Consider the following 23,106-nt stretch of genomic DNA (forward strand, 5'->3'; position numbering starts at 1 on the left):
GGGAAAGAGCCAAATGATGCTCTTCTTTACACTGATATGCCTCTCATTGGGGCAGGAGGAATGCCACATGAAATAACTCAGTCAGTTCAATTCACAGGGTATAATCCAAGAGATATCATGCATTTCAAAAGAGACATGGGACCATGTTCATACAGTGCCAAAAGAAAAGCTTTTTTATTTGTAACATGCTGGGACTGTGTAATAAAGACTGGTGATCTGTATTCAGTCTAATACTTGTCATTGACTTTTGTGGTTAAATGGATTCATGCAACTCTCTAATTAGATAAAACACTGTAGAACTCCCTTCAGATTCACCATTGTTAATTAAGCAGAAAAACTGTATTTTAATTTTCCCCATACACCCACACATTTACTTACTGAATGTTTTCACTTACACATGGTCATGCCTAATACTGCTTGGAAATTTAATGAAAGAGCTTAGGGCAGGAAGCAGAAGTGAGTGCTTCACACAGCTAAAAATTAATTTAGGTAACTAGAAAATTATCACTTACATGACTAACTCAACAATGAAAGGAATGAAATTGTTCAGATTTCTTGTAATTCCAGTTGTGAACACATGATCTCTTTTTCCTTTTCTGTAAGAAAGATGCTGACTTGTGCCTTTTTGCTTTTTAGCCTGCAGCTGTGCTCATAGCCTCTCTACAAGGATTTTAATGAAACAGTCAATACAACAGTAAGCTGGTCAGTTCCTGTTTTGTACTGAGTCTGGCTGAGATTGAGTTAACTTTGTTCACAGCAGCTCACATGGTGCTGTGCTTTGCTTTTGTGGACAAAACAGTGATGATAACACACCAATATTTTTGTTGTGGCTGAGCAGCTCTTACATAGCATCAAGGATTTCTCTTCACCTGCACCTCCAAAGGCTAGTGGACTGGAGATGGGTCAAAGGCTGTGAGGGGAGAAAGGTGAGGATAGCTGACCCCAACTGACTAAAGGGGTACTCTGAGTTTCTTTTCTGCCTTTGAGGTGGAGAAATACATAGTTGAAAAATCCTTGAGTTTTTCTGAAAGAAGTATTTTTGTCCAGACAACCCCTCAAAAGGCTTAAAAGCTCAAACTGAAGAAAGAGTCACTTTTTCCCACTACTTTTTGAAGGCAGAATTTTGGGGGTTATCCTTCTAAAAGAAAGAGGTTACCTGGCTTTCTTCATGATTTTGCTGCCCCAAAGCTGAGTATGAAGAAAGTGTAATCATCTAAATTTCTGTGTTATGTTGGTAAAAGAAATGAGAGTGGAGAGAAACCCAAAGCAACTGAGTTAAGTTAGAAAAGCAGAAATTAAAAAAAACTCTGAACTGTAGTCATCTATCTATATTTTTAGAAGTCTTTTCAGCTAGAAATCATTAATATCTTCTTGATGTTTCTCTTTAAAAAATGAGTCATCAAATTAATTTTAAATGTAAATAATCTTCTCATCAGAATAACTCTTATTTTATGTTAACTTTTGTGTTCACATTTAAAATATAAAGAATAGAGAAAAAAAATATTCAATTGTTCATACCTCCTTCAGCAACTACAGCATGGAAAACTTCAGTTATAGATTTATTTGGAGACAAAGGAAAGATATATCTTAAAGACTGTCCTTTCCTTTATCAGAACATAATTTTTAGTCATAAATTAAAACTTTAACCAGAATTACCCTTCTGTAGATAGTAGTTTTGCACAAAAATATGTCTAGATAGAGGTATTTGCTTATGCAAAGTAGATGTGATATTTTTCTTTTTGTATTTCTGTCCTACCAAAATTAATTCATTCTCTCCCATACAGAATAAATATTTTAAATTGTACATTTTGAGACAGAGGATGATATTTTGAGAATAATTCAGTTATTCAGAATAATTCAGTAATTTCTGTTAAATTTTGGGGGGTCAAACACAAAAATATTTATAAATAGCACACTACTTTTATGCAAATAAAAAGGTTGACCAGGGAACAGAAAAACACAAATGAAAGAGACAGAGCATGATCTGATATTGTTTTATGCCAGACTTCAACATGAAGGCAGTAATGGTTGTATCCTTTAAATAACAAAAAGAGAAGATAAGACTATGTTCTTCATTATCCAGGATCTCATTATTCTAGCTCTAAACTTATCTGTATTTAAAACCTATTGCAAAACACCTACAACAGAACTAAATGAATAGAAAAATAAAAGAGGAAAAGGAGAATCAGCAGGGCTCCTGGGCTTCAACTATGTCCCAACTTGTTTCAGACTCTGCATCTAAGAACAACATTTTGTAGGGCAGCCATGAATAAACAAATAATTTTATCTGAACACTCAATTAAAAAAATTTTCACATCCTGTTACTTGAAAGCACGTTTACTTATTGCTTAGTTTACATGTTCCATGATTTTTAAAAAGGGTGACTCCTGTTCCCTGCAGGTAAAGCATACCAAAGAGCAGGCAGAAATACCCACTGTCCTACAGCTAATAAAATTTAAAGTATGTTCTAATTAAGAAGTTAAGATGACTCATAATATAATCCACAGTATTCCTAAATTATGGGATTAAATTTGGAGAAGGTTTTCAGAGCAAGATGTATTTAAATATTCTAGCCCTAGAGAGGGTTACCAGAGCCAAGAACTCTAGGATTTACCAAATGGATTTGCACTGTTTACAGTCTGGTTAGAACTCTTCTCACTAACTTTTGGAGATGTAGTATGCTCTTTCTTATAAGCACTTCATAACTTTCATTAGCTTTTGTTAACTACTGTGGTGGATTTACCTTGGCTGTTTGCCAGGTGCCCACCAAGCACCACTATGAGAGCTGCTATGGGGAAAATTAACTCAATTTCAGCCAGACCCAATGCAACTACTTGGATAATGCTTCTTTGTTGGAAGTTCTTCTAGTTAATTACCCTTTCAAGGCAACATGTGTTGCTTTACAGTTAAATTTCAGCTGTGTTTTGTTGAAGTCCAAGGAAGAATAAAATTACAGGGTGAAACAAGGACATGACACAGAGGCTTAAAAAATTGGTTTTCCTGTGCATAAAATTATTACAGAGCTTGAGGAGGAAGAATGTTTGATTTTGCTTTCAGCATATTGCTCAAATTCAGTTCAATCCAAAATGAAATCCTAAACTGTATTGAAGAAACCAAGGTTTGTTTTCATGTTCTAGTCATTATTCATTCATAGGAAATGAGGTTTAGAAATCACAAATTAAAATTAACTAGTTCAGTATACTGCAAGTCGTAAATTATTTAATTCCAAGTAAAACTAAACAATTATCTACCTAAGCTTAGAATAAAAGGTGAAAATTTGTGAGGTTTTGTATTAGAACAAAAATTTTTAAATGTAGCTGTTAACAGAAGTATTTTCTTAGACACAATGCAAAGAAGTACCACAAAGGGGAAATAAGTCAGTATTTATTTCTGCTGGCGAGGATGCCAGCACTTTCTTCCTCTCCTATTATCTTGAAATATTTTATTTGACCTTGAGGACCTGCTTGGAAAAACAAGTCTTCCTTAAGATTTTTTGGTAGAACAGGGCAGAGTATACAAATAAAGAAGCACCTGAGCATGTTAATCCTAGTAACACTAAAGTCAGTGTACTTTTTGAGAGATGATAGTGCAATCATTTGGCAAGTAATGGGGAGAGCATTTGAAGGACGACTGTAATTAGCAAGTATATTTGCTTCCTTTTCACATGACTGAAACTGTCCCTAGTGGTACCACTAGATAGATGCTAGCACATTGAATGATGAAAAACACAAGGTATAGCAAAACTTCTAGGAGCTTATTTAGATCACATTCGATCACACAAGGGAGCTTTATGCTCCCTTATGGGCTCAGGTGAGCAGTTGTGGCACAGAAGTTCTGTTCTTAGCTCTGTCTGTCCTGGAGGTGGCTTTCAACTCATGGTGTCAATAATTCGTGTTCTTGATTGACTGGATTTTCAGCTCTCTGAGGAAAGGATTGCCTTTGATTTCTTTGCATGTAAACAGTTGCTAACACAGAGCAGTTTCAGGCTCAGCTGAAGTGTTTACAGTTATGTGATGTATTTACATGTATGTCTGTAACCAAAACCTAATTCAATTTCTAATGAGTCCCATTGGTTTTAAAAACTTCCAAGTCCTCCTAATTTCTACCAGCTGTTGGCCATTTTGTTGATTGCTCTCCCAAATCCTGATTAGTAAATTTAAAGAGGCAAACTACCCACTCCCTTTTCATACTCTTCTTGAAAATACAGGCAGCATCACAACTCTTCCTCTTTCTCCAGAAATTCAGATGCTATCTGCAGCTGGTACAAACTGCAAATATTCTACATTTTATGGAGAAAAAGATGGCAAGGCAGAAGTCAGGTAAGTATTACAGAATTGTGAGTAAGCATTAGCAGGTATGGCTCTATGATTTGCAGAAATGTTTTTGACTCTATAATTTATAGAGTCATATTTAATGGGTCAAGCAATACCCAAGGATCACCACCTCCAAGGTCAGGAGCAATGAGTTCCAATAAAGAGGAAGTCTGGCAAAAAGTGTCAGTCATAAAAGGAAGGCTGGGGAAAATGTGGGCCCTCTCCAGCAGGAAGCAGCAGACCTGGACACAGAATATAGAGAAGTCTGAGGTACTCTGTTACTTTTTTTGCCTCAGGTTTCATTGGTGAGAGCTCTGGCTACACTACCCAAGTTGCAGAAGGCAAAGGTGGGGAGTGGGAGAAGGAAGATCTGGCCACTGCAGGAGAAGAGCAGGTTCGAGACCATTTATAGATGGAAAAAAACCCCCTGTTTTCAAAAAGGGAAAAACCAGCCAATTTTACCCCCATATATAAGAAGGGACAGAAGGATGACCTGGGAAATTACTGGCCTGTTAGTCTGACTTCAGTACCAGGGAATCTGATGGAACAGATTATCCCGAGTACCATTATGAGGTAAACGCAGAACAACCAGGTGATCAGGCCCAGTCAGCACTGGTTCATAAAGGGCAGGTCCTGTTTAACTAGCATCATCTCCGTCTGTGACAGGGTGACATGCTTACTGGACAAGGGAAGGGCTGTGAATGCTTCTGCCTTGACTTCAGCAAGGCCTTCGGTACAGTTTTGCACTGTATTCTCCTTGAGAATGTGGCTGCTCATGCTTTGCTGGATAAAAAATTGGTCAGCCACGTCCAGAGAGTTGTGTTGAATGGAGTTAAATCCAGTTGGCAGCCAGTCATGAGTGGTGTTCCCCAGGGCTCAGTGCTGGGGCTGCAGCTGTTTAATATCATTATTGATAATTTGGATGAGGGGATAGAGTACACCCTCAGTAACTTCACAGGTGACACTAAGGTGGGTGGGAGTGTCAATCTGCTTGAGGGCAGGGAGGCTCTGGAGACGGATCTGGACAAGCTTGGTTAGCGGGCCGAGGCCAATTGTATGGGTTTCAATAAGGTTAAATGTCAGGAACTGCACTTAGGCCACAACAAGCTCCAGCAACACTACAAGCCTGGAGAGCAGTGGCTGGAGAGCTGCCCAGGAGAGAGGGACTTGGGGGTTTCTACTGACAGCCAGCTAAACATGAGCCAGCAGTATGTCCAGAAGGCCAGTGGCATCCTGGCCTGCACCAGGAATAGTGTGGCCATCAGGACCATGGAGGTGATCCTGCCCCTGTACTTGGCCTTGGTGAGGCTGCACCTTAAGCACTACAGTACAAGAAGGACATCAAGGTGCTGGAGAATGTGCAGAAAGGCATATAGGCTGATTAGGGGTCTGGAGAACAGGTCTAATGAAGAGAGGCTGAGGGAGCTGGGGCTGTTCAGCCTGGAGAAGAGAAGGCTGAGGGGAGACCTCATTGCTCTCTACAAATACTTGAAAGGAGGTTGTGGTGAGGTGGGTGTTGGCCTCTTCTACCTTAGTGACTAGTGATAGGACAAGAGCAAATGGGGTCAAGTTGCGAAAAGGGAGGTTCAGATTGGACATTAGGAAAAATTTCTTCACAGAAAGAGTGATGAGGCATTGGAACAAGCTGCCCAGGGAGATGCGGGAGGCACCATCCCTGAAGGTGTTAAAAAAATGGGTAGACATGGTGTTTCTCGAGATGGTTTAGTGGTTAGGGGTTGTATGTTGGACTTGACGATCTTGAAGATCTTTCTACAACCTTGATGATCCTTCAAGCGCGAGCAACCCAGCAGCAGGGCAAATAGGATGGGCAAGCAGGGCGTGGCATGTCGAAAGGGCATGGTACAGCAGTTTGTGCAGCAGTTTGTGACCGGGGCATGCAGGAGAGCTCAGTCATTGTCTCCACCCAGCAGAAGGCAGTGGCCCCAACACTCACCAGAATGGATGCAGCCACCCAGACAGAACTCCCATGGAAACATGCAGCTGTGCAGGTCATATGCTGCAAATGGCAGTAACGAGAACTGGTGTGTCCACTGTGAACAGGTGGGCGATCTGGTCAGTTTGGTGGCAGAGCTGTGTGAGGAGGCTGAAAGACTGAGGAGCATTAGGAAGGCTAAACAGGAGATAAACAGAAATGGGAGCAAGGATGCTCTGTATCCTGCCACTGTCGGGCCAAAGTTAGAAGCCTAAATGAAAAGAGCTAGTGGAGGCAAGTTCATGGTAAGGGGAACAGGCAAAATTTCCTGTTGCTCACTTTGCCCCCTGACGTGCCTCTGAGCAAGAGGTACGAGGTTCTGGTTGAGAAGGAACAGCCAAATGAGAATGGAGACAATAGGCAAGCTACACCAGAGCTGCATACACAGTCAGGCCTACTGCCTGTATCACCACCACACACAAAAGGAAGAAAAGAAGGGTTCTAGTTGTAGGCAACTCTGTTCTGATGGGAACAAAGAGTCCAATATGCCATGTCCATGACCCTCATCGCAGGGAGGTCTGCTGTCTCCCTGGAGCCCAGGCTAAGGACATGACTAGAAAACTTCCCAGCTTAGTGAGGTCCACAGAATACTAGCCACTACTGTATTTCTATGTGGCTGGCAATTAGTAGTCCATGTACAACCAAGAGAGACTTCAGGGCAGTCAGACAATTAGTGAGAGATTCTGGGGCACAGGTTATTTTTATTTCCCTCCTTCCAGTTGAAAGCAGTGAAATTGTAAGGAACAGTATGATCCAATCTATCAACACATGGCTACATAGCTGGTGTCACCGCCACAATTTTTTTTGATAATGGGATGGCCTACACAGCACCAGAAATGCTGGCATCAAACAGAAGACACCTTTCACAAAGGGGGAAGAGGGTCTTTGCCAAAGAGATTCCAGGACTGATTGACAGGGCTTTAGACTCAATGTGAAAAGGGGGTAATCATACCAAGATTGTCTGTGACAAGTGACAGGATGACACACCAAATTTGGAAGGATGCCTTGATAGTAAGGGCCTTCAACCTATTGCCTTCAAGAATGCTGTGGACACTGCAGCACAGGCAAGGTCTCACAGAGATGAGCCAGGGGCTCCTGGGGTAATAGGAGACAGCAGGGTGGCATCCATGAAATGCCTTGGAGGAAAAAAGGAGTATTCCTCTAAGAAAGTGTCATGACTGGCAGCCCAGCTGAAGTGCTTCTAAACCAATGCACACAGCATGAGCAACAAACAGGAGGAGCTGGAAACTACCATGCTGCAGGAAAGCTATGACATCATGGCAATTACAGAAACTTGTTGGGATGAATCTTATGACGGGAGCGTGGCTGTCGATGGCTACAAGGTGTTCAGAAGGGACAGGAGAGGAAAAGGGGTGGAGGTGTTGCCCTCTATGTAAAGAAGTGCATAGAGTGTGAAGGGTTTTTCCTAAAGAATAGCCATGTGCAGGTCAAAAGCTTATGGATAGGTACTAGGGATCAGGACAACAAAGGGAGTCTTGTGGTTGGAGTCTACTACAGGCTACCCAATCAAGTAGAGCCTATTGATGAAGCCTTCTTAGCCCAGCTCCAGGAGACATCCACAATCACAGCCTCCTACCTTGCTGGGGGATTTCAACCACCCCAACATCTGCTGAAAAAGTAGCATGGCAAGCTGTAGGCAACCCAGAAGACTTCTAGAGTGCCTTGATGACAACTTCTTAAGACAAGAAATTGACAGCCCTACCTGAGGGGATGTGTTATTGGACCTGACAGTGACAAATGCAAGTGAACTCATCAGCAATATCAAAGCTGAAGGCAGCCTGGGCTGCAGTGACCATGCACTAGTGCAGTTCACTGTCCTAAGGGGTAAGAGGCAGATGAAAAGCATAGTCAGGAATCTAAATTTTAGGAAAGCAAACTTCCAGCTCTTCAAGGAGTTTGGATCCCATCAGAAACAGCCCTCAAGACAAGGGAGCAGAACAGAGCTGGCAGATCTTTAAGGATGCTTTCCACAGAGCACAAGAGGTCTCAATTCCCAGGTATAAGAAATTGAGGCAAGGAAGGCAAGAGACCAGCAAGGCTGAGTTAAGACCTGCTGGTGAAACTAAAAGGCAAGATAGAACTGCAGAGAGATTGGAAGTGGGGACAGGTATCCTGGGAAGAGTATAGGGATGTTGCCTGGTTGTGTAGGGATGAGGTTAGGAAGGCCAAGGTGCAGCTAGAGCTGAACTTGGCAAGGGATGTGAAGGCAAACAAGAAGAGCTTCTACAGTTTTGTAAACCAGAGAAGGAAGGTTAAAGAAAGCATTACCCCCTTGATGAGCAACAGTGGTGAACTGGTAACAACAGATGAGGAGAAGGCTGAGGTTCTCAACAAGTTTTTTGCCACAAGCTTCACTGGCAACCCCTCTTCTCACAGCTCTCAATTTGATGGCCCACAAGACAGAGACGAGGGAGACAGAGTCTTTCCAACCATAAGCAAAGACAGCTCATGACCATCTGAGGAACCTGAAAATACACAAGTCCATGGGACCCAAGTAGATAGAAAGCTGACTATTCAAACCTAAGCCATGATTTTTTAATAGTTTGGAACATATTTTCAAGTTGTCTATGTTGAAGAAATTTCTTGCCAGGCAACTTTGACAATGAGTACACCTGTTATCCCTTTACCCTCTGGGGTATGAATCAGATGAGGAGTGTAGTCAGGACTCTGAATTTTAGGAAAGCAAACTTCCAGCTCTTCAGGGAGTTAGTCAATAAGACCCCCTGAGAAACAGTTCTCAGGGACAAGGGAGCAGAACAAAGCTGGCAATCCCTACAATATCTTTCTCTCTAAGTTGGAAATATATGGGTTTGATGGGTAGATTGTTAGGTGGATAAGGAATTGGCTGGATCCAGAGAGTAGCGGTAATGGCTTTAAGTCAGATGGAAAACAGTGACAAGTGGTGTCCCTCAGGAGTCAGTGCTGGGCCCAGTGTTGTTTAGTATCCTCATTAATGATATTGACAGAGGCATTGAGAGCACCTTCAGCAAGTTTGCTGATGACACTGGCTGGGTGGTGCGATCAATATGCCAGACGGATGGGATGCCATCCAGAGGGACCTGGACAAGATGGACAAGGCCTAGGTGAACCTCATGAGGTTTTGCAGGGTCCTGCATCTGGGCCAGGGCAACCAGAGATATCAATACAGGCTGGGGGAAAATGTGCTAGAGAGCAGCCCCGTGGAAAAAGATCTGGGGGTACTAATGGATCAACAGCTGGACGTGAGCCACCAATGTGCAATTCATCTCAGAAGGCCAACTGCATCCTGAGCTGCATCAATAGAACTGTGGCCAGCAGATCAAGAGAGGTGATTCTGCCCCTCTACTCTGCCCTGGTGAGACCTCGCCTGGAGTACTGCATCCATTTCTAGAGCCCGCAACACAAGAAGGATGTGGACCTGTTGGAATGTGTCCAGAGGAGGGCAACAAATATCATTAGAGGGCTGGAGCACATCTCTTATGAAGACAGGCTGAGGGAGTTGGGGCTGTTCAATCTCACAAAAAAACTCTGGGGGGATCTTACAGTGACCTTCCAACATCTCAAAGTGGCCTATAAGAAGGCTGGGGAAGACCTGTTCACAAGGGCACATAATGATAGGACCAGGGGTAATAGTTTTAAGCTAAAAACAGATACATTTACATTGGGCATTAGGAAGAAATTCTTTAATATGAGGGTAGTGGATCACTGGAACAGGTTGCCTAGAGAAGTGGTGGGGGTCCCATCTCTGAAGACATTCAAAGTCAGGCTTGATGGGGGCTCTGAGCAATCTGTTCTAGTTCCTGCTTATTGTAGGGTGTTTGGACTAGGTGACTTTTAGAGGTCCCTTCCAACTCAAGACATTCTATGATTCCATGATTTAGAGATACAGATTTGTAATCTGAAAAATACGCACTTGTTTCACCATGTTTAGAAGCCAAAGCCATCATGTAGAAAACAGAGATACAAAGTGATTCAAAAATCCAGGTTTATAGATTTTGACAAGCAACTTGTAAAATAGTTCGAAAATCCTATGCCAGCTCTGTATCACTGCTTAAAAATCTAAAAAGATCGAGTTTTTCCTTTCACCGACAACCACAGGTAATCTTAGCAATCATAAAAAAATAGTTCTGGCTGTTAAAGCCAGAAAATGAAGAAAAACACAGTTGCAGTTTCTCTCTGCCACAGAACAGAATTGCTCAATGAAGTATGCGAAGGCAGTAGAAAAATCAGTGAACTCATGCATGACCCGGGCCAAAGGCAATGGTACTCCACAAAAAGTAAACTATCACATTCTTGGGGTTTCAGTAGTTGAGTGGCTTAACTGCCGCATTATATCACAAGCTATTAATTAATTATTTGTCCAGGAAGAATATCCCCCTCATCAGCATAAGCTAGGTGAAGAACAAGGACAGGTTTGCAGACAGGCATACCAAAATAAGTCATATGAAACAACCGGTTTTCATGGAGACTGATGTATTTTTAAGCAGGACTTTGAACAGAAATGCAACAAAATATTAAGCATAGCATATAGTGTTCAAACTATGACATGACTCTTTCTTCTTACTTGAAGCTGGATTTCAAACTGAGTCTTACAATATATCATAGTCTGTTTCAACAGTTCCATTTTAAGCAATGCCATCAGCTGGATATGGCCTTCCCAGAAACAACCTGTAAATAATTCACAGCTATGTAAACTTAAACATATGAAAAATATCGAACTTGCAAAGTTTCTGAGAGTATTACTTGCATGCTATTTTATTTCCTCACCAGGTAAGTAAACGTAGTAATCAAAGCTCTTGCCAACTCATTAAAAATTGGATAGGTCAACCAATAGTTTAGCAGCTGTGTATTTGTGTATAGTATATGCACATAGTTATGAATGGGTTCCAGGTAAAACCTACAACACTCAGAAATTACTGTGAACAAATATTTTGTACTGTGTAGATGTGGACAAAGTTAACAAATCTGAATCAGAGCCAGAAGGACAAGATAACCTATCCAAATAAAATAAATATTAGCAAAATAAATCAAAGGAAGAGACAAGAAAGAAAAAGAAGATAATATTCTGTAAAGTTTGGAAAACTCACATTATATAGTAAAAAGAGGAAGGAAATGTGACCAGAAGGATATATATTTAATGAACTTTAAAAAATTGCAATTCTGAAGTTATTCATAAATATAATTTATTGGTTTTCCAGATACATTGAGTCTAGCGAAATTCAGATAAGTTAAACTGAAGAATTAAAGTAGGAATTGAGGGTTTCCTTATGAAACTGAACAGCAACCAGTACTAAGATTCCCAGAATATTAATGACTAGAAGACATAGGAAAACAACATTAAAAGTCTGAGCTAATGCATCCTTATGGAAGAAGGAACTGAGATGTAATCTAGCTAAACAAAAAAGGAGTGTTCTTTTAAGAAACACTGGTTTATCTTCACCTCCTAAGGCCTTAATATAAATCCTCTCCCTGCACATAAAGATGAACCTTGCCAGTTTGGGATTTTAAGAGTTATGTTTGGTCTTGTTTGATTTAGTGAGTCAGCTGATAACTAATCTGATAAAACAGGGAGAAATGGGATGTTCCTAAAACAAGATATCTGGATGGATTCACAGGAAATCTTACTTTGTTAAGGATTCTAGGGTTGTTTTCTGAAGTGAAAGAATAGTAATGCTGGAGAAGGGAGATAGTTGTTGCATGCAAGTCATAGCAAAGTAACCACATAAAACTTACACTTAATTAAGTGAAGTTGTAAGAAATAATACAGTAAATTACTATTGTAAATTCAGCTGATGTTAGCACAGCTGCATTAGTAAGAAATCTGCCCTAGCATGTTGAATACATAAAGGACACAAATATGGTAAATAAAAAATGGGAGCAGTATTCCTAGAAGAAACATAATGATTTCCCTCAAAAAAATGTGAAATGCTTTCTACACTCAACGTAAGTTTTATTTTGTTTCAGCCAGATGCAGGATGCCTTTCCTGCGCCCCCACCCCCATATAACTGTTAAATTCCACTTTAAGATATGCCTTGCAAGAATAGTTTGTGTAATTGATTTATGACATCCATTTAAAATCAGGTATCTTAGAAATGCTGCACAGCAGAAATGCTTGAATGTTTCATACTATATTTTTCCTACCTATAAGTAAATCTAATACTTCATTTGTATATTTTTATTCCTAAGCAGAAAACTTAAGTAATAAAAATTTCTTTCTATGGATAATGACACCAACAGATGTCAAAATCCAATGTAATTCTGCTAAAGACAAATTTGGAGTATTGTATCTTTAGAGAACAAGAATAATATTCAGGCCACAGTTTACTGTGTAAATTCCAGCTGATTATGTCAAGCTAAAACAAACAGACCTTTTTGGAAGAAGATATGGAAAAGATAATTATCAAAACAACTACGGAGATATAATTAAAAGTTAAAGAATAGTTATTAATATGCTCATGAGGAACATGATATTTCTAGATGTCGTTCAAAGGTTGTAAAAAGGGATTTTCCAATGCCATGATCCAAAGAAAATGAAAGGTTTATTTATTGAGGAAAGAACTGAGAAGGTAGGAGGAAAAGGTTCAATGACCATACAGTACTCTAGATGAAAAAGCAGTGAGCTCTTTGGGAAAAAACCTAGTACCTTGGCTTAGACATGGTATACGATGGTGTGTGACTTCTGCATAAGACCCAACTGCATATACCTTCAGCTACTTTGTCCTGCACTTATTGAATCTGGGGGCAAAAGAAATGTTTAAAACATTTCATACCAGCTAGTCTTGGATGTTTTGTATATGTAAAATGTCAATCAACCTGTTGAAGAGTACTTGCCCCCCCCCAAAATAATACTAGGAAGACAGTTGCAGGAAGGCAAGAAATGGCATGGTTATCTTTATTGTAGAGGAAAATAAAATATAAATCTAAATAGATAAATATGTAAGCTAACTTTGCTGCAGATTATGTCATGGTCCTATTCCAACAAAAAAAACCCTAAGTGTTATGATATGTCTATGACACTGTGTTACTATATAGGAGTTAAACAGATAATTTATGTGCATTAAATACGCATTAAATGGTCTTTGTCAAGAACTATAAATTTATAGAAGATACAAAATGTGAAACTAGGACATACTGCTTTGGTCTGCTAGATTAAAGGAACCTCTAGGTCTCAAGCCATTTACTCTAATTCCCCCCATTCCTGTTATCTTCAAATAATTCTTCTGGAAAATCTGACCCTAAATGAAGGTTCACAGTATAGCTGGATGGCCCCTATCCTATTGCTGGAGGTAATCTTACCAGCAGCTTCTACTGGAATCTTTGTTCTCTCAGGTTCTGAAAACAGAAAATTCACTACCAGTGAGGAGCTGCCATGGGAGAGATTCCTCTTGTCTTTTCACAGAGAATAAGATAGGGCACAAAGAAAAGAATTGCTAATAATTTTTTTATATGGTCTTTCCATACAAGGTCATATATTGGATATGTAGGATGCATACCACCTTTTTCTTCACTTATCCTGCAACTATTAAGTCTATAAAAATAGGAGGATCTATGAAGTTCTCATTTTGCAGTTTCTTCACAAAAGTGCATTCAAGGAGTGATTCTAATTTCTACAGGCCAAAGACAATCATAAAAGCATGTGTGTGTTCTCCAAGACAGAGGATTCAAGTTCCATTAAGATTCCTGTATCTGAGCTGCCTTCTGGACTGCAGGTTGCAAGAATAGTAACATTCTTTAAAGGCTTTTATATTAATTACTGAAGGGTCTTATTTTGTGTACTAATATGCTCACACTAGCCTAATAATTAGGAACATTCACACAGTATTCATTGTTCCTTATCCAGGTATTCCTTCATGGCACTGACCTCCCTTTGAAATGTCATAATTTCTGCCTAGGTTCCACATAAATCAATCAGAAATACAACAAAGAATTTTCCATATCCGTTGCTTTAAGCCATTTTAAACTAGGCTGGATAACACTTTTGATGATATGCTAAATAGAGCACTAAATAATTTAATTTCCCGCTGTGGAAGTGGAAACGATAAGATAATCTAGCATCTCCCTGTCCAATTTCCACAGTTTCTTGATCACTATTTTTAAAAAAAAATAATCTTTCCTTAAGGCAGCTGTTTCTCAGCACTGCTAGATTATTTTTTTTTTTCTTTTTAACATTAAGACTATTTATTTCTCGGTTTGATGGCACATTTTTTTAATACTTCTACTAACAGCAGTATTTTTTACTGCATCTCCATTTTCATTAATCTCCATTATTATCCAATTATATGTCTCTAAAGCACTCAGCTTCTCTCCATCTCAGGGGGCAATTCACACCATATATAATTTCACACAGTTTCTTTGCTAAGATTTGTTCAAGTTGGTTAAAATTGTTTACCCATAACATCACCTGGTCATGATCATTTGTAAAAAAAAAAGAGAAGGGATACAGTATCTTAAAAAAGACATCAGCTCAGATCAAAATGTTCTCAGGTAGGGACTGTCTGGAATTGATTTTGGGTATGGAGTTCTGCAGTTTTACTGGAGGAACTAATATTAGTAGGAATTGTGTTGCTACAGGATGCTATCTTTCCAAGCATGGATAGTTTCTAAGAATGGGATACAGAGATTTCTGGATGCAGTAGTTCAGATAAATCTTCACCAATGACTCACTAAACCTGTAAGGGGAAGTTCTATTTAAATCTACTAATTTAGATAGAAAAGTACTATAACTTACAATAGAAAACTGTCTCATGAAAAAATAGACAATTGTGCTCTTCTCATTAGACTTGTGAATAAAATGTGAAGACATTCTTCAGCCTGTAGGTAATAAATATAATACAGTGAACAAGGTAAAAAAAAAAAAAAGGGGGGGGGAATTGAAGTGAAATAATTTTTATATACAGTTTTTTATATACAGTTGGGAAAATAAAGTAAAGATTTCTTCTCACATACCAAAACATGATATATAAGGACAAAGTTAGAACTGGAAACAGGACTCATGACACGAAAAAGAAAGCAACCATGTAAGGAAGACACTAGTTTAAGGCACTTAAGTCAGAATGCAGAGGGCTATCCACCCACCCCACAACCATAAGAAGTTTAAAAAACATTTTAATAAATAAATAAATCCTTCAGTGCAGTTTTACCTTATTTCTTTTGTAAGTCAAATGTAAAACGCAACATAAAGGAAGTTGGAAGTAGTACTTCTATCAAAGTAAAAAGGCTTTGGAACAAGCTTGCACTAAAAATAGGCTAGCAATCAACTGAAACAGAATGTTAGTGAATCCTGAGGGGCCACAGGGGCTATGTATTGTTCATATATTTCTTTTTTGTCTTTCCCTCTTGCAGTCTTTGTGTGCTATATTTGAAGATAGTTTGCTTAAATAGAAGTGAAAGGTACTTGTGGCATGCAAAAGCCACACAGAAGACTATAGTCAAATATCCTTAACTTTGCTTGGTTCCAATACACAGCTTTCAGGGATGGACTTTAGGAATGGCACTTAGGAAGTAAAATTTAGCACAGAAATTACTGAAAAAAACAGATGTGGAAACTGGATCTGGAAAATTGTTTAATGCAGATCCCACTTTATTTATATCCCACAGGACTAGATGATTTCTTAGGAAGGGAAAGAAAAAAAACAGCAGACAAAGAGAGCCCAGGAATATCCAGAGGAAGAAAAGAGGGAGGCGGTAAAAGAATTTGAAATTTTTAAGAAGGACTAAAGAATTTGATTAAAGTAAATACGAAAAAAATATTTATAGAGAGGTAAATAATACTAAGATGCTTGTTTTTCTTTAGTGTTTGTTAATTTCAACCTGTTTCTAACTAATATCACTATAAAAAATCACGGGTAATTTCTAGTGGTATTCACAATACTGATTATTATTATTATTATTATTAATGTAATTATGAGGAACAAGATGTTCATAATCATACATTTAAAAATAATTTCACAAGAGAATAAGAAAGCTTTTATTTTATACAGAACTCAGGTAAAAGTCAAGGACAAATTCCCCTTCCTCAAACATATCTCAACTGGATTGATGTCAACCTGGTGGTGCTCTGTAACCTCTACCAGCCTGTAGGCAGTTTATTTTACTGTAGGCCTAGATGAGGACAGTGTCAGAAGCACCTCTTATCATAAGAAATGTCTTTCAGTTAAAATAACATTAAAAATCCATAAGCTGCTTAATGATATCTATAAACAGTACAACAAAAATATTGCCAAAAATATAAATATTAATGGTAAGCCTCGTATTTTTAATTGGATTTTTAATTGGTTAATGAGGGGAAAAACATCACAGGTGGTTAATTTTTACTGATATGTTAGGTCGTTTTCCATTACAGATCTTTTTTTTTTTTTTTTTTTTTTTTTTTTTTTTTTATTTTTTTTTTTGCTGTAGAATCTAATTTCCAGGACATCTATTCACTCCTTATTTTAATAGACATGTACTTTGGAACTATTTTTTCTTGGCTTGGAATTGGCTTCACTAAGGCAGTAGTTCTAACTTCATATTATTATCTCTTCTGTAGCTGAAAGACAAGTATATTTAAAATCTAGCTAAAAGCATAGATTAGAGATAGATAATGATAATGTTTCTTTTTATGATATATCTGTGTCTAGCAGTATACAGACATATTTAATGCTATATACATTTATGCCTCTGCAGAGATACTTAAAATCAATACATATTTATATTCAAATTATTTATAATAATTATTAATAAACAATCATTATTTATAAATATTACTTATAGCTATGTTTTTAAACTACTAGTTTAAAATAGTTTAAACATTTAGGAAATTTAAGGTCGCTGTTCTTTGCATATTTAATATCACCAACATTAACTCTGTGAGAACCATAAAATCAGTGGAAGACCTAAGAACAATTGCAAGCATATATTTATATTACATATTGCAAAGAAACCTGCAGGGCTAAGTAGATGGAAATACTCCTTTTCTAACTTTTTCTAATTTTAAAAAGTCCACTCACATTTCTATCTGTTTAAACAGGATTATATAACCATACAGTTATACAGGAGATTATCTCTGTGGAACAGAAGACAGAAAGACATGAACCATAACTATCACACTACGTTTTAATTTTTTATTAAGAATGTGACTTTAGATGTCAGCAGTGTATCTTCTAGTTAAGAGCAATGGCAGATCTTCCCTAGTGGCATGTCATTCTTGTCACTAAGAAACAATACTTAAAGAAGGCTTCAACTTCTGTGATCCTTTGCAACCGAAAGTACTAATTTTATAAGGCAAGTTGTTGGAATTTAGTATGCTCTGATTTAGCATACAGATTAAATTCTGCAGGAGAAAAATTACCACCAGAAAAAAACCTCAATACTAGAAGTAAAGCCAGAAACCCTAGCCTTATTTTTTCACAACAAATTTTAAAGCAAATCCAAGTAAAAAAAAGTCCCACAAAGAACATCATCATTGGGGTCCTAAACAAGGAAACAGAAATTAAAAATGAAGTCCAGATTTTGTACAGAAAAGAGCAATGCATTACAGTGTCACATTAGTTAATTACCTCTTCTTTCAATGATCCATTAATATAACAAGATACTTATTTATTGTTTATGACAGTGTAATGTTCCCTGGGCTTATCCATATTCATGATTTAAATATCTCTTTATCTAAAATATGTTTTCCCTGATTCTAGAAACTCTATTTAATATGTATTTGTCATTTTTGCATGCAATAGATGTTACCTCTTCCACCAGTGACTTAGTATGGAAACACTGTCAGTGATTCCCTTTGCTTTTATTGCAACATTCCTAAAATGCTAATATACTGAAGTCTTCAGTTCATGATGCACTCTTGTGATTTTAAGCAATTTATAACCAGACAATTGATTATTTGATATTCCTGCCTATGCCTTCACACTTGCTTCTATTGGACCTTCTGTGGACAGTAAAGCTATCTTCAAATTAGTATCTTGGACACTGTTATTTATATTCTAAACCTATTTTGTTTGAACAGCTTATATTCTTGAGTATATGTCTGCCATCCAGGAGACCTTGACAGAAACTTGCCAATAGGAACATCTCCCCTGGAAAGGCAGAACGCTGCAGATCTGAGGCCAGCAGGGCCAGACAGCAGTTCTGGGGCATGGCACTGGCAAGAGCTTAGCAGGGGCCACCCATTTACCAGCATAGCCTGGGGACAAGAGCACAAGACAGCCACAAAAGGCAGGAAAAGGACTGTCTCCTCTACACTGTATTCATCAGAGCACATCAGGAATATCACCCTTCAGGCAGGAAAGATGAACAAAGTGGCTGGACATTACAGGAATCCACAAAGACAGTGAGACTGGAGCCCTTGCTCTATGAGGAGAGACTGCAGGATCAGAGGTGGTTTGGCCAGGAGGAGAGATGGCTTCACAGACACCCAACAGCATCCCTGACACCAACAGGTGGTGATGGAGGAGAGAGATGCAGCCAGATTCTTCACAGCAGTGTGTAAAGGGAGGGTGAGAGGCAGCAGCATAAATTGAAATAGGAGAGGCTCTTTTGTTAGAAAAACATCTTTGCTGTAGATTTTCTCTTTAGGTTCACAGGAAAGAAAGGGATTGGTCCTATGAATTGCAAAAGACTGATCCTGAAATGTATCTTGTGCTTCTGCTCTGCAAAACTACATCTGCAACAGTGTTTTTATCACTCTAGCCACTGAAGCATTTTTTTGATGATAAGTTAGTAATTGCATACTCTGTTTTCATGTAGATGCTTTATCTGTTATCTTTAGCTTGATAGACAAAGATGCGGAGCACTCCTGATTGTATCTGAGGTCAACAGTTCCCCTGTGAACTTATTACTGTGTTATGTGAGGTGAACTGAAAAAAAAAGAATCTTTGTGTCTCAGACAGAGCACCCAAGAAAACTGGATGCTTTTGATGTTAATGTCTGTGAGCCTTTCAGTCTGCATCCATAAAATAGGAACAATATCCTGTCTATGCTACAGAAATTTAGGAAAACAAATTCGCTAATATTTAAGTAACAGAAATTTAGAGTAAGTGCCAGAGTAAAGCCCTTCCTGAAATTCAGCCCGTGTAGCACACAATAAACAAGGCATAAAGGCACAGATACATTTAAAATTTTTCAGGCAAAATACAGAAAAGTTACTTCAAGCTCTTCCATACTACCTGTTCCCTTCTGAATAAATCACGCAGAGAAAACAGTAAGTGCTTCTGTACTTGCAGATGGTATCACAAAGAGATTGGGTTGGAATAAAGTAGTATATAAAGGCTGCAGAGTCATATTTTCTGTGCAATATTCTTTCAGTGTGAGTGTGTTTTCATACATGCATAGCTGCACAGAAAGATCACCACAGGAATGATACGATATCTTTGTGAAGTATTAGTAAAAAAATCCCAGCTAACCAAACCAAAACCTACCTTGAAGTCAAATCTGTTAATAATTTGCAGCATACTTTCTGCTACTGTGAACACAATACACACAATACAATATCACAATACGCAACAAGCATAAGACCAGTGCAACTCAGAAATACAACATATCAGTTCACTGTTACTGAAAATGATAATAAAATGCTTGCTTCTCTGCTCTAGAGAGCATAAATGACTTGATAAATAACATTTTCAGTCATAACTGCTAATTGAGTGTACAGAGTAGTAGAAGACTTGTGCTTTGTTTTGTGAATAATTATTTTCCTGGCAGTAAAGTGCTTGCTTGATAAGATCCTGAACACTGTGGCAGAAAAAAAGTGTTGGTTTTGCCTGATCTGAAATCTCTTTTAGCAGTTGTAAAGCACTGAGGATAACTTGCCTGAAAGCAGGTGGATTAGGACAAACACAGTGTATTGTTTAATGCTGTTCCTGGATTATTTGACCTGAGCAACAAGACTTCCCAAAAGACATCCACCCCATCTCTCCAAAGTCCTAGCTTTGCATGCTCCCACCAGTGATAACTGGCCAACATTCACTCACACACTAAGAAAGGTAAATTTAGGCATTGCCCTCTGAGACTATCAGAAAAAGTTGATTAAAGGGCAATAGGCATGGCTCTGCCAATATTTAATTATTCCAGAATCACTTCTGTTTTCTTTTCCTGTCTTAGAGAGTATTTATTTTGAACCATAATCCTTGAAATACATCACCAATTAACAGTAACAGCAGAAGCTAATGCACCACCACTTCTGGTAAGCCACAGCATGTCAGACGTTGTATTACACTGGCCTTGAAAATATTACACATATAAATTTACTGCAGTTTAAAATCACCTGGCTTGCTTCAATTCCTATTAAAGCATGATAAAGCATGACTCCATATTTCTTTACTTCCACATTTTGTTCTTCAAAAACATGAGAGAATTAGCTGCTATATAGATGTTACATCCTTCAGACCTGAAGCAAATACCTTGCCAGGCATATACAGAAGAGAGTGAAAATGTAGTTTTCATAAAACTGTTTTCCCTGTTTTCTACATTCCTTGGTGCATTTTATAAAATTATTCTTTCAAAGTATGATTTTTTTTTTGTAGTAACCTGTGAATTTAATTTTACTCAGTCCTATTTAATAAAAAAATAACATCTTCCATTGGATGTGGAAATCAAAACATGGTAGCAAATTAGACTGCCAAAATTCTGACAAAACTTTTCACTAGAAAGCAAAAGACCAATCTGTGCTGCTTTTGAAAAAGTCTGTTCTTAAAATTATGGAACCTCATTAGCATTTGACACTCATCCTATTAACAAGTCTTAATTTACATGGAATTTCAGTATTTTAGGGTGATCTTTTTATGTAGCAAACCTAATTTTGTAACTTTCAATACATTCAGAATGAATGAGCTATCACAAAAATCCATATTTCTGCAATAACTTCTGATCAAGTATTTTGGATTAATACAAGATTCCTACCAGATCTTCTGTTTTCTGGTTATTCAGCAAATCAGATAGGAAATCGTCATGAAGACTTTCTCTCCGAATCAAAGTAAATTCACGCAGGAAAACTGCTTCTTGATTTTGTTCTCCACAAACCTAGAAAGAACACATGACATTAAGAAAAGCAAAGTTTTAATCCTGCCATAGACATAATCATAATATCCAGATAACTCAGACTGGACGATGTTCAGTAATGGTCTTTTGACTTCCTTTACTAAACTCATTTTAACCAACCAACATTTCCATTAATAAGAGCAAGACAAGCATTTAAAGTAAGTCAGTATATATTTTCACTTTTTTTTGGTATCAGATCATATTTGTCTAGCATTTTGACTACTCTGTCATAAGAAGTTAAACCTTAAAACTTCTCAGGGTCAAAAAAAAAATTATATATAAGTACTCTGTCTAGCAAAAGTATAGATAATTTTTATATAAGTGCTTCAGCATATACATTCAAAATTACTTAAACTAACTTAACACACACTGTTTCCAAATTTAGGAAGATGTTTAAGCTACTTGAGAAAGAATGTGTTTCTTTAGTAAATGTCTAGCCAATACCTATCAAAATGATGTAGGTACTATTATGGCATTGCTGTAGCTTTTTGGAAATAAGTAATGAAAACAAATTCATAGAACTCTTCATGCTCCCATATCTTTTTTTTTGTTGTGGTGGTTCTTTGTTTATCCAAGCCATTTTGGGTATAAAGTAAATTATGGAAACTGGTGGAATATCCGCAAGGGTTTTTTAAATATTAATGGAGTATGTTGTTTTATTATGACTATTTCTTGTATTTATTCTTCTGCATAGTCAGATGCCAGGGCTAATCTGGCTGTACTTATCCTAGTTGAGAAGTTCAGAAAAAAAGAAGGGCCTCAGAGTACCATGAATATGATGTGTAGTGTCCACGGAGAGGATGAAGTATAGAGATGCCTTTCCACTCTCTACAAGTGAATTGGTATTGCAATCTGGGAGGAAGAAGGAGTCCTCCCTGCCAGCTGGGAAGTGAGATCAGACCTGCTGCAATGTTAGTGTAGGGGTGACTAGAAGGAGGTGATCTAATAAAATTAAAGTGGGGTATGGGAATATCTTAGTATCAAGTGGGTCATGGGAAGAAGTAAAAGCCCCTGAATCCAAACTGTATGTTGGTTAACATAGCAGACTTTTTAAATATATATAAGCCTATTGTCTCTAGTAGCAATTACAGGGCACCTTGTAGTTTTTGGTTGCTTTCAGCTCCTCTGCTGTAAATTCTCTGCTGTAAACAGCATTGGAAATGAGGTTTTGCTAGTGCATACATGAAGATCAACAGCATAGTACTAGAACTTCTCAGCATGAGAAAGCTATCTGGATATTCAGATGCCCAATTTACACTACAAAGGACAGTCCTATGGGATTGAAGTAAGATAAAATTCCAGCAATATCAATAACGCTTTTCTTGTTCCAGTTCAGCTCATGTCTATCTTAGATCAGTGTAAAAAAAAATTAGTTGTTACATTAGATCCAGTGGTGTGAGTCCATGGGGCACAAATCTTTGAGGAGTCAGGCAGACAGATACAGAACCAGATAATGAAAGATCTAACACAAATCAGAGAGTGGAAGGATGCATCCTAGCCAACAGAGTCTAATCTTTCTTGATCTTGAGTACTGTCCCACTGTGGAAGCACCTTGATTATTTTGCTGTGGCCAGCATTAAAGTAAAACACTAATAATTCTGTGTTAGTAAATGTAACAGTGATACTTCACTGAATTCAAGAGGCACAGAAATAACAACACAAGCCAGGAATCTGATGCAAATAATCATGGTACCTTCAATAACACTTATTTTAGGACAGAGCTGAGGGATTCCAAAGTATCTCGCTCACAAAGCAGAAGTATCAAATGTGGATTAAATTAT

Source organism: Chaetura pelagica, unplaced genomic scaffold (genome assembly GCF_000747805.2).
Source record: "Chaetura pelagica isolate M959 unplaced genomic scaffold, ChaPel_1.0 scaffold444, whole genome shotgun sequence".
Taxonomy (NCBI): Eukaryota; Metazoa; Chordata; class Aves; order Apodiformes; family Apodidae; genus Chaetura; species Chaetura pelagica.